Source organism: Melanerpes formicivorus, unplaced genomic scaffold (assembly GCF_026170545.1).
Source record: "Melanerpes formicivorus ecotype bairdi unplaced genomic scaffold, bMelFor1.0.p_v2 SCAF_256, whole genome shotgun sequence".
Taxonomy (NCBI): Eukaryota; Metazoa; Chordata; class Aves; order Piciformes; family Picidae; genus Melanerpes; species Melanerpes formicivorus.
This window is the reverse complement of record NW_027142608.1, coordinates 127,501-137,500: the sequence shown is the minus strand read 5'-3', so window position 1 is coordinate 137,500 and position 10,000 is coordinate 127,501.

Here is a 10,000-nt window from a genome sequence, read left to right as displayed (position 1 = left end):
TGTTGTTTTCATCGAGCGTCTTTCATTAAAGGTTGTGTTCTGAAGCAGTCTTTTCTTCAACAGCGCTGTTCTCCGGGGAGAAGGTCTGCCGGCATCTCTAGAAATCTCCCCCCGCTCCTGACCGCCTCCCCCCCCGCCCCCACTGCCGGTTTGCGCGGAGCCCCCCCTTCCCGCCGTTGCCTCTTGCCGCTACCCCCCGCCCCCCCCCCGCTGCCGGTTTGCGCGGAGCCCCCCCTTCCCGCCGTTGCCTCTTGCCGCTACCCCCCGCCCCCACCCGCTGCCGGTTTGCGCGGAGCCCCCCCTTCCCGCCGTTGCCTCTTGCCGCTACCCCCCGCCCCCCCCCGCTGCCGGTTTGCGCGGAGCCCCCCCTTCCCGCCGTTGCCTCTTGCCGCTACCCCCCGCCCCCCCCCCGCTGCCGGTTTGCGCGGAGCCCCCCCCTTCCCGCCGTTGCCTCTTGCCGTTACCCCCCGCCCCCCCCGCTGCCGGTTTGCGCGGAGCCCCCCCGCCTGCCGTTGCCTCTTGCCGCGGTCACCACCGCCCCCCCCACACCCCCCGGCCCCCGTTACCGGTTTGCGCGGAGCCCCCCCTCCCGACGTTGCCTCTTGCCGCTGCTGCCACCCCCAGCTCCCCACACCCCCCGGCTCCCGTTAGCGGTTTGCGCGGAGCCCCCCCTTCCCGCCGTTGCCTCTTGCCGCTACCCCCGCCCCCCCCCCGCTGCCGGTTTGCGCGGAGCCCCCCCCTTCCCGCCGTTGCCTCTTGCCGCTACCCCCCGCCCCCACCCGCTGCCGGTTTGCGCGGAGCCCCCCCTTCCCGCCGTTGCCTCTTGCCGCTACCCCCCGCCCCCCCCCCCGCTGCCGGTTTGCGCGGAGCCCCCCCTTCCCGCCGTTGCCTCTTGCCGCTACCCCCCGCCCCCCCCCCGCTGCCGGTTTGCGCGGAGCCCCCCCCTTCCCGCCGTTGCCTCTTGCCGTTACCCCCCGCCCCCCCCCCGCTGCCGGTTTGCGCGGAGCCCCCCCGCCTGCCGTTGCCTCTTGCCGCGGTCACCACCGCCCCCCCCCACACCCCCCGGCCCCCGTTACCGGTTTGCGCGGAGCCCCCCCTCCCGTCGTTGCCTCTTGCCGCTGCTGCCACCCCCAGCTCCCCACACCCCCCGGCTCCCGTTAGCGGTTTGCGCGGAGCCCCCCCTTCCCGCCGTTGCCTCTTGCCGCTACCCCCCGCCCCCCCCCCCCGCTGCCGGTTTGCGCGGAGCCCCCCCGCCTGCCGTTGCCTCTTGCCGCGGCCACCACCGCCCCCCCCCACACCCCCCGGCCCCCGTTACCGGTTTGCGCGGAGCCCCCCCTCCCGACGTTGCCTCTTGCCGCTGCTGCCACCCCCAGCTCCCCACACCCCCCGGCTCCCGTTACCGCTTTGCACGGAGCCCCCCCGCCCGCCGTTATCTCTTGCCGCTGCCGCGACCCATCTCCCCCCCCCCCCGCCGCCGCTAACTGCCCCCCGAAGCCGCTAGCAGCTGGGCACCCCCCGCCAAAGCCGCCGCGGCTTCCCCTTCCCACATTGTCCCCTGGAGGGGGGATCGCGACGCGGGCTGCCGCTTCCCTCCCGGGCTGCCCGGCTGCTCTCTAACCCCTGCGACCGAGGCGGCGCTGTTAGGGCGGCCGTGCCGGTGCCCCTTGCCGCAGCTAGCCTCTCGCCGCTGCCCCTCCCGTCCGTCGTCCCCCGTCCCCAAAAACTTGCTGCTCTCCACGCTGGAGCCTGCACGGGGGAGGTTGCGCTCCGCTCCTCCGGCCCTAAAGCCGCCCTCGCCCGCCCCCCGGCTTGCCGCTTGGCTCGGCTGCCCGCCCGCCCGCTAATCCCCCCAACGCCCCCACCCCAAAAACACCCCAGCCCTACCGCATGCCGCTCCCCCTCTCCCCGCTCTCGCTGACCGCTGCCACCCCCCCCCCACCCCTCCCCCCCGAAACAAACCCCCCAGCCCTACCGCATGCCGCTCCCCCTCTCTCCCTAGCCTGCCCCCCCCGCCGTCGCTTGCTGCTGCCGCCGCCGCCGCCGCCGCCGCCGCCGCCGGGACCCGCCTCGGTCTGGTGGCGCGCGCTCGGAGATCCCCGGCTACCCGTCCGTCCGTCCCTCCCTCCCGCCCCGCCCCGGGGGAGGGCCCGGGGCAGCGCGGGCAGGCGGGGAGCAAAAAAAGGCGCGGGCGCCAAAAAACGTCGGGGTCCCGGGGTGGCGGAGGGGGGCGGCGGCGGGGGCGGCGGCGGGTACACGGCGCCGGGTCCAGGGCGCCGGGTCCAGCCCGTCCCGGGGCGGGGACAGGTGGTGTCGTCCGTCCCCGCCCCCGTAACCTGCTCTGAAGCATCCGCTTCCCGCCGCGGTTCGCCCTCCACCCCCCCCGCCGCACACGCAGCTGCCGCTTCCCGCCGCCTCTGCCCCCCGCCCCGGGATCAACCACCCGCCGGGTCCAGCCGGTCCCGGTCCCGGGAACCTGCTCCCGGGGCCAGCCGGAGCCACGCCCCCTCCTCTGACGCTTCCAGCTGCCGCCTCCCCTCCCACCCCCCAAACTCACACTGGCCCTCGCCGGCCCGCCCACCCGCCTACCTGCTTGCCCGCCGCCGCTGGGTGGCGTGCCGGACACTCTCGCACACAGGTACACAGACAGGGACACAGGGACACAGGCACTCAGGCACACAGGGACACAGGGACACAAGGACACAGGGACACAGGCACTCAGGCACTCAGGCACTCAGGGACACAGGGACACAGGGACACAGGGACACAGGGACACAGGCACTCAGGGACACAGGGACACAGGGACACAGGGACACAGGCACTCAGGCACTCAGGGACACAGGGACACAGGGACACAGGCACTCAGGCACACAGGGACACAGGTGGCGGGCCGGAGGCCGCTCTCCACTGTGTGGCAGGGGTCCAAGAGCCACCCCAGCCCAACCCAGAGGGTCTTTTGCACCTCTCTAGAGGCCACCCAGAGACCCCAGGCCGCAGCAGAAGCCTCCCCCGCACGCTCTGCAGGCTTCCGACCCACCCCAGGCCGCAGCAGAAGCCTCTCCCGCACGCTCTGCAGGCTTCCGACCCACCCCAGGCCGCACCAGAAGCCTCTCCCGCACGCTCTGCAGGCTTCCGACCCACCCCAGGCCGCACCAGAAGCCTCTCCCGCACGCTCTGCAGGCTTCTCAGCCACCCCAGGCCGCACCAGAAGCCTCTCCCGCACGCTCTGCAGGCTTCTCAGCCACCCCAGGCCCCAACAGAAGCCTCTCCCGCACGCTCTGCAGGCTTCTCAGCCACCCCAGGCCGCACCAGAAGCCTCCCCCGCACGCTCTGTAGGCTTCTCAGCCACCCCAGGCCGCAGCAGAAGCCTCTCCCGCACGCTCTGCAGGCTTCTCAGCCACCCCAGGCCGCACCAGAAGCCTCCCCCGCACGCTCTGCAGGCTTCTCAGCCACCCCAGGCCGCACCAGAAGCCTCCCCCGCACGCTCTGCAGGCTTCTCAGCCACCCCAGGCCGCAGCAGAAGCCTCTCCCGCACGCTCTGCAGGCTTCTCAGCCACCCCAGGCCGCACCAGAAGCCTCTCCCGCACGCTCTGCAGGCTTCTCAGCCACCCCAGGCCGCAGCAGAAGCCTCTCCCGCACGCTCTGCAGGCTTCTCAGCCACCCCAGGCCGCAGCAGAAGCCTCCCCCGCACGCTCTGCAGGCTTCCGACCCACCCCAGGCCGCAGCAGAAGCCTCTCCCGCACGCTCTGCAGGCTTCCGTCCCACCCCAGGCCGCACCAGAAGCCTCCCCCGCACGCTCTGCAGGCTTCTCAGCCACCCCAGGCCGCACCAGAAGCCTCCCCCGCACGCTCTGCAGGCTTCTCAGCCACCCCAGGCCGCACCAGAAGCCTCCCCCGCACGCTCTGCAGGCTTCTCAGCCACCCCAGGCCCCAACAGAAGCCTCTCCCGCACGCTCTGCAGGCTTCTCAGCCACCCCAGGCCCCAACAGAAGCCTCTCCCGCACGCTCTGCAGGCTTCCGACCCACCCCAGGCCCCAACAGAAGCCTCTCCCGCACGCTCTGCAGGCTTCCGACCCACCCCAGGCCGCAGCAGAAGCCTCTCCCGCACGCTCTGCAGGCTTCTCAGCCACCCCAGGCCGCACCAGAAGCCTCTCCCGCACGCTCTGCAGGCTTCTCAGCCACCCCAGGCCGCAGCAGAAGCCTCTCCCGCACGCTCTGCAGGCTTCTCAGCCACCCCAGGCCGCAGCAGAAGCCTCTCCCGCACGCTCTGCAGGCTTCTCAGCCACCCCAGGCCGCAGCAGAAGCCTCTCCCGCACGCTCTGCAGGCTTCTCAGCCACCCCAGGCCGCACCAGAAGGCTCCCCCGCACGCTCTGCAGGCTTCTCAGCCACCCCAGGCCGCACCGGAAGCCTCTCCCGCACGCTCTGCAGGCTTCCGACCCACCCCAGGCCGCACCAGAAGCCTCCCCCGCACGCTCTGCAGGCTTCTCAGCCACCCCAGGCCCCAACAGAAGCCTCCCCCGCACGCTCTGCAGGCTTCTCAGCCACCCCAGGCCGCACCGGAAGCCTCTCCCGCACGCTCTGCAGGCTTCCGACCCACCCCAGGCCGCACCAGAAGCCTCTCCCGCACGCTCTGTAGGCTTCTCAGCCACCCCAGGCCCCAACAGAAGCCTCCCCCGCACGCTCTGCAGGCTTCTCAGCCACCCCAGGCCGCACCGGAAGCCTCTCCCGCACGCTCTGCAGGCTTCCGACCCACCCCAGGCCGCACCAGAAGCCTCCCCCGCACGCTCTGCAGGCTTCTCAGCCACCACAGGCCGCACCAGAGGATCTTTTGCACCTCTCTGGACGCCACCCAGAGACTCCAGGCCGCACCAGAGGCCCCCCCCCCAACCATTTACAGGCTGCAGTGCCAGCCTAGGCCCTGCTGGCAGCCTCCCTTGTCTGCTTTGGAAGGCCTCCCATCCACTCCAGACCTGCCTGGAGGCCTCCCTCGACTGCTCCCGGGGCCCTCGAAGCCACCCTAGGCCTTTCTGGAGGACCTGCTCGACCGCTCGGGCGGCTTCTGACGCACCCTCGGCCATCCGGCGCCCAGCAGCTCCCAGGGCCAGGCACCGGCCTCCCCCTCCGGCCGCCCCTGGGGCCGGGGGTGGCTCGGACTCGGCGCCCCCAACGTGTCGTCCCGTCCCCCCCCCGCCCCGCACCGCCGAACATTCGCTGCAGCCGAGGGCTTGCCGCTCGACGCCTACCCCACCCGCCCAGCCCCCCGCTGCCGCCCGGCGCTGCCCCGGCCGCTGCGCCCCGCCTCTCATCGCTCCCCCCACCCGGCAACCGGCCGCCGGGCACGGCAAGTCCCAGGGCAGGGAACAGGTGCTGCCGGGACCCCGTGCTGGCTGCCGGCTTCCCGGGGCTGCCCCGGGCACGGACAGGTCGCCCCCCCGCCCCGGCGAATGTTCACCGAACCGGCTGCCGGCTGCCTTCGAGCACCCCCCGCCCCCCGCCACTATCGTCCCCCCCGCCCCCCCTCCGCCTCCGCTGCCGCTTCTCCCCGCACCGCCTCCACTGCCTCCCCCCGCCGCCGGCGAACGAGTCGCCGGATCCGTAGGGTGCCGGGAGCCCGAACGGCGAGCGGCTCCGGCTGCTGCCGGGACCGCGGGGCTTCGAGCCGCTCCGGCCGCGGCCGGGACCCCGTGCCGGAAGCCGGCATCCCGGGACGGCCCCGGGACGGCCCCGGTCGCCGGCCGGGTGACGTTCAGCGAAGCGGCTGCCGCCAGTCTTTGGGCCTCCCCCGTGCCGGGGCCGCGGGGATTCGAGCCGGTCCGGCCGCGGCCGGGATCCCGGGCCGGACGATGGCTTCCCGGGCCGGTCCCGGTCGCCTCCCGGGTGACGTTCACCGAAGCGGCTGCCGGCTGTCTTCGAGCCCCCCCCCGCCTCCGCCTCCGCTGCCGCTTCTCCCCGCACCCCCTCCACTGCCTCCCCCCGCTGCCGGCGAACGAGTCGGCGGATCCATACCGTCCCGAGAGCCCGAGGCGGCGGCACCCAGTGCGGGTCCGGCCGAGGCCGGGACCCCGTGCCTGTCGCAGGCTTCCCGGGACGGCCCCGGAACGGCCGCGGTCGCCGGCCGGGTGACGTTCACCGAAGCGGCTGCCGGCTGTCTTCGAGCCCCCCCCCCCTCCGCCTCCGCTGCCGCTTCTGCCCGCACCTCCTTCACTGCCTCCCCCCGCCGCCCGCGAACGAGTCGGCGGATCCGTAGGGTGCCGGGAGCCCGAACGGCGAGCGGCTCCGGCTGCTGCCGGGACCGCGGGGCTTCGAGCCGCTCCGGCCGCGCCCGGGACCCCGTGCCGGAAGCCGGCATCCCGGGACGGCCCCGGGACGGCCCCGGTCGCCGGCCGGGTGACGTTCACCGAAGCGGCTGCCGCCAGTCTTTGGGCCTCCCCCGTGCCGGGGCCGCGGGGATTCGAGCCGGTCCGGCCGCGGCCGGGATCCGGGGCCGGACGATGGCTTCCCGGGCCGGTCCCGGTCGCCTCCCGGGTGACGTTCACCGAAGCGGCTGCCGGCTGTCTCCGAGCACCCCCCCCCCGTCCGCCTCCGCTGCCGCTTCTGCCCGCACCTCCTTCACTGCCTCCCCCCGCCGCCCGCGAACGAGTCGCCGGATCCGTAGGGTGCCGGGAGCCCGAACGGCGAGCGGCTCCGGCTGCTGCCGGGACCGCGGGGATTCGAGCCGCTCCGGCCGCGGCCGGGACCCCGTGCCGGAAGCCGGCATCCCGGGACGGCCCCGGGACGGCCCCGATCGCCTCCTGGGTGACGTTCACCGAAGCGGCTGCCGGCTGTCTTCGAGCCCCCCCCGCCTCCGCCTCCGCTGCCGCTTCTGCCCGCACCCCCTCCACTGCCTCCCCCCGCCGCCGGCGAACGAGTCGCCGGATCCGTAGGGTGCCGGGAGCCCGAACGGCGAGCGGCTCCGGCTGCTGCCGGGACCGCGGGGATTCGAGCCGCTCCGGCCGCGGCCGGGACCCCGTGCCGGAAGCCGGCATCCCGGGACGGCCCCGGGACGGCCCCGGTCGCCGGCCGGGTGACGTTCAGCGAAGCGGCTGCCGCCAGTCTTTGGGCCTCCCCCGTGCCGGGGCCGCGGGGATTCGAGCCGGTCCGGCCGCGGCCGGGATCCCGGGCCGGACGATGGCTTCCCGGGCCGGTCCCGGTCGCCTCCCGGGTGACGTTCACCGAAGCGGCTGACGGCTGTCTTCGAGCCCCCCCCCCCCTCCGCCTCCGCGGCCGCTTCTGCCCGCACCCCCTCCACTGCCTCCCCCCGCCGCCCGCGAACGAGTCGCCGGATCTGTAGGGTGCCGGGAGCCCGAACGGCGAGCGGCTCCGGCTGCTGCCGGGACCGCGGGGATTCGAGCCGCTCCGGCCGCGGCCGGGACCCCGTGCCGGAAGCCGGCATCCCCGGACAGCCCCGGGACGGCCCCGGTCGCCGGCCGGGTGACGTTCACCGAAGCGGCTGCCGGCTGTCTTCGAGCCCCCCCCCCCTCCGCCTCCGCTGCCGCTTCTGCCCGCACCCCCTCCACTGCCTCCCCCCGCCGCCGGCGAACGAGTCGGCGGATCCGTAGGGTGCCGGGAGCCCGAACGGCGAGCGGCTCGGGCTGCTGCCGGGACCGCGGGGCTTCGAGCCGCTCCGGCCGCGGCCGGGACCCCGTGCCGGAAGCCGGCATCCCGGGACGGCCCCGGGACGGCCCCGGTCGCCGGCCGGGTGACGTTCAGCGAAGCGGCTGCCGCCAGTCTTTGGGCCTCCCCCGTGCCGGGGCCGCGGGGCTTCGAGCCGGTCCGGCCGCAGCCGGGATCCCGGGCCGGACGATGGCTTCCCGGGCCGGTCGCCGGTCGCCTCCCGGGTGACGTTCACCGAAGCGGTTGACGGCTGTCTCCGAGCCCCCCCCCCCCCCCCTCCGCCTCCGCTGCCGCTTCTGCCCGCACCTCCTTCACTGCCTCCCCCCGCCTCCCGCGAACGAGTCGCCGGATCCGTAGGGTGCCGGGAGCCCGAACGGCGAGCGGCTCCGGCTGCTGCCGGGACCGCGGGGATTCGAGCCGCTCCGGCCGCGGCCGGGACCCCGTGCCGGAAGCCGGCATCCCGGGACGGCCCCGGGACGGCCCCGGTCGCCTCCTGGGTGACGTTCACCGAAGCGGCTGCCGGCTGTCTTCGAGCCCCCCCCCCCCTTCGCCTCCGCTGCCGCTTCTGCCCGCACCCCCTCCACTGCCTCCCCCCGCCGCCGGCGAACGAGTCGGCGGATCCATACCGTCCCGAGAGCCCGAGGCGGCGGCACCCAGTGCGGGTCCGGCCGAGGCCGGGACCCCGTGCCTGTCGCAGGCTTCCCGGGACGGCCCCGGAACGGCCGCGGTCGCCGGCCGGGTGACGTTCTCCGAAGCGGCTGCCGGCTGTCTTCGAGCCCCCCCCCCCCCTCCGCCTCCGCTGCCGCTTCTGCCCGCACCTCCTTCACTGCCTCCCCCCGCCGCCGGCGAACGAGTCGCCGGATCCGTAGGGTGCCGGGAGCCCGAACGGCGAGCGGCTCCGGCTGCTGCCGGGACCGCGGGGCTTCGAGCCGCTCCGGCCGCGGCCGGGACCCCGTGCCGGATGCCGGCATCCCGGGACGGCCCCGGGACGGCCCCGGTCGCCGGCCGGGTGACGTTCAGCGAAGCGGCTGCCGCCAGTCTTTGGGCCTCCCCCGTGCCGGGGCCGCGGGGCTTCGAGTCGGTCCGGCCGCGGCTGGGACCCCGTGCCTGTCGCAGGCTTCCCGGGACGGCCCCGGAACGGCCGCGGTCGCCGGCCGGGTGACGTTCACCGAGGCGACTGCCGGCTGTCTTCGAGCCCCCCCCCCCCCTGCCGGAGCCGCGGGGATACGAGCCGGTCCGGCCGCGGCCGGGACCCCGTGCCGGAAGCCGGCATCCCGGGACGGCCCCGGGACGGCCCCGATCGCCTCCTGGGTGACGTTCACCGAAGCGGCTGCCGGCTGTCTTCGAGCCCCCCCCCCCTCCGCCTCCGCTGCCGCTTCTCCCCGCACCCCCTCCACTGCCTCCCCCCGCCGCCCGCGAACGAGTCGCCGGATCTGTAGGGGGCCGGGAGCCCGAGGCGGCGAGCGGCTCCGGCTGCTGCCGGGACCGCGAGGCTTCGAGCCGGTCCGGCCGCGGCCGGGATCTCGTGCCGAACGTCGTCTTCCCGGGACGGTCCCGGGAGGGCCCCAGTCTCCTCCCGGGTGACGTTCACCGAAGCGGCTGCCGGCTGTCTTCGAGCCCCCACCCCTGCCGTGGCCGCGGGGATTCGCCCCGGTCCGGCAGCTGACGGTTCCCTGTGTCGGACGCCGGCTTCCCGGGACTGCCCCGGGACAGCCCCGGTCGCCTCCCGGGTGACGTTCACCGAAGCTGCTGCCGCCTGTCTTTGTCCCCCCCCCCCGTGCTCTCCCTCAGGCGGGAGGTAGACGTGCTCTCCCTCGGCGAGTAGACGTGCTCTCCCTCGGCGAGTAGACGTGCTCTCCCTCGGCGGGTAGACGTGCTCTCCCTGGGCGAGTAGACGTGCTCTCCCTGGGCGAGTAGACGTGCTCTCCCTGGGCGAGTAGACGTGCTCTCCCTGGGCGAGTAGACGTGCTCTCCCTGGGCGAGTAGACGTGCTCTCCCTGGGCGAGTAGACGTGCTCTCCCTGGGCGAGTAGACGTGCTCTCCCTGGGCGAGTAGACGTGCTCTCCCTGGGCGAGTAGACGTGCTCTCCGCGGAGATCGCGCTTGTCGCCAAGGGGTCGCTGTTGCGCTCTGCCTCCGCCTACGTCATCGTACAAGCCGGCGTGATTTCTGCGACCTGCCGCTGGGCGGAGGTCGGCTGGTTGTGCGCTCGCGGAGCTGACGGCCCTCCAGTTCCGTATATGAGGGAACAAGCGACGCCGAGCACTCCCAGGGCAGCGCTGCCGAGCGGCTGCTCCAAGCCACCCGCCAGGCGGCTGGGCAGGGGTCCGTCTGGCTTCTCGGTGGCTTTC